This window comes from Coffea eugenioides, chromosome 8 (assembly GCF_003713205.1).
Source record: "Coffea eugenioides isolate CCC68of chromosome 8, Ceug_1.0, whole genome shotgun sequence".
Taxonomy (NCBI): domain Eukaryota; kingdom Viridiplantae; phylum Streptophyta; class Magnoliopsida; order Gentianales; family Rubiaceae; genus Coffea; species Coffea eugenioides.
In genome coordinates, this window is record NC_040042.1 from 3,825,438 (window position 1) to 3,827,921 (window position 2,484).

The window sequence follows — 2,484 nt, forward strand, 5'->3', positions numbered from 1 at the left end:
GTACATATAGATAAACTTAACATTAAGTAGGCAACTGTTAAACAAGGGGAAAATCCACATCTGATTCTCAAACCATTTCTTATAAAAAGAGCTTGATAAAAGAAAAAAAAACAGTGAGAGGACTATTTCCAGGAACTAGTGTTACAAAAACCCCCGCATAAGAAAGGAAAGAAGAAGAAAAACCCCTTACAACCCAAGGTAAGAGAAGAAAGAGGAGAAGAAGAATGATCATAGTTGATCAAAATACAATGATTTAATTAATTTCCTGACCTTTTCATCATCATTCACCAATCCTGTTTCTCCTCCAATCCAATCCAATCAGCCCACCAAAACCACAGAATTTCCTTTTCTATCACTTGACCTTCCGTATCTGAGCTTGAGTAGTTAACTAAAATGGAGGTCGAACAGCTGTGTTTCCGGTCCATCCATCAACTGGCAAATTAGGCATATTGAGAGGCAAATTGAAGAATGGAAGCCCAGAAGAGGGGTCCGGAAAAGCATGACTACTAACCCCTCCTCCTCCACCTCCACCACCACCACCACCTGCAGCAGCAACAGAACCAGCTTGAGACACTGGCGGTTGAATCTGCAGTTGCTCATCTTCATCCAAAGGCAACCTCTCATAAGCAACATTAGTAAACGACGCCGCGATAACGATAACCGGCCCAGCAGCCGTCAACTCTCCCACCACACTCCCACCAACAACCTGGCCTTGCCCGCCAGCCAAGAATATAGTCAAGCTCGTGGCGCCCGGTGGTGCAGGTGGAGGCAAAAAGGATCCCGAAAGCGATAGAATCTCAAACCTCCCATGCAGGGTTACTATAGCACCAGCTGCAGCTGGCTGTCGAAGACTAACATTTGTGACTGTTCCACTCCCACTTAGTATGCAGATCCCACGTTGTCTCCGACGAGCATAAGACGAAACACAGTCAAAAATATCACAGCCATTGCCGACTTCAAGAATATGTGCTCTCAAAGTATTGGCACTTTCCCTGGTTATAATCACTGGTGGTCTGGGCTTGTTCTTGGATCCCGGGGGTCGTCCTCGAGGCCTTCGAGCTACGATATCCCCGGGACCCCCGGAATTTGCCCCTATAAGGTCGAGCTGATGGGATGCATCTGCATCTTGGTGATCATCACTGGGAAAATCATCTTCATCCTCTAGTGTTCTTTGAGTATTATGCTGGAGATGCAAGTCTGAAGGGCGGTGGTGGAGCTGCGGCTGTGGCTGCTGGTGGTGGTGGATGAAACGAGAAGCCGTGCCTAAATCTAAACCGGCCATGGTTTACAAGATCATCAAAAAAGAAATACTAACACAAAGCACGAACAACAGAAAACAAGGGAAAAAGTAAAAAAATATCAAAGTGGAAAATTTTAAAGAAAGGGAGTACTGTTTTTTTTTCCCGTCTTTTTGTGGTAGTATATTTTATGGAGTGGGAGGGAAAAGATAAGGCAATAAAAAAAAAAGAATAGAAAAGAGCTCCGGAACTCGAACCCTAGATTTGAATAGAGATTAGAAAACAACTGCGGAAGATTTTGAGTGCAGAGAAAGGGAAGGGAAGAAGGAGAGGAAGAGCAAGAGAGAGAGAGAGAAGGGACGGGATGGGACGGGAGGGGGACAAGGACTCGATACCAAGTCATTTCTCTCGCCCCAAAAGCTTAAATATAGACTTAAAATATTGTCGAAGTTGAAAAATATTTCTTTACTCTAATGCCACTGCTACCATATAATTTGTCTTGAGAAAGAAAGCTTTAAAGTGAGGTAAAACTATATATAACGGTAAATTCTATAGAAGGTTAAGCTAACTTAACGCTATTAAGCCTTATTGGATTGAAACTTTTTAGAATTTGTATGATAGCGGTGTGATGCAGGTGAGATAAAAAAATAATTTACTAATAATGAGTGTGTTTGGATAGGAGATTACTTGGAATAATTACTGTAGCACTTTTTGTGATGTGATGTATGCGAGATAAAAAGATAACTGAGAAGATAAAAAAGTGCGTTGAAAATTGTATTTGTAATGTAAGCAAATATTTTTTTTAAAAATTTTTTCGAAAAACTCACAAGATTTTTGGGGGGTTTTAGAAGACTTACAAGAGAATAGGATTGGAGGTAAAATTATGTAGTTAGCCCCATTGTTAATCCAAAACAAGTTTCATGTAGCGCGCGTGGGGTAAGACAAATTAAGGCAGTGTTTTAGAAAATGGGATCCTTGTGGTAACAGCTTGTAAAGAAGACTTTTTGTTAAAGCTAGCTAATTAGCTATGGTAGGATTCGGATTAATTATTTAAAGAATATAATAGCTTTTGTTAACCCTATTTTATATTGAAATGAAGGAATGCTTATTGGCATAAATAATTGTTTTGCTATTGGATTCTGTTAGAAAAATTTAATTCACGACTTTAAACTATGAATTTACGAGAAAAATTAATAAAGTAAAACCAAGGATGCAGCATTGTAATGATAAACTAATTAGCGATATA

General features: G+C 39.9%; 1 pseudogene; it reads right to left on the reverse strand.

Moving 5' to 3' along the window:
• Positions 1-388: 388 nt before the first annotated feature.
• Positions 389-1,297, reverse strand: LOC113781702 (annotated as a pseudogene).
• Between the last annotated feature and the right edge of the window lie 1,187 nt (positions 1,298-2,484).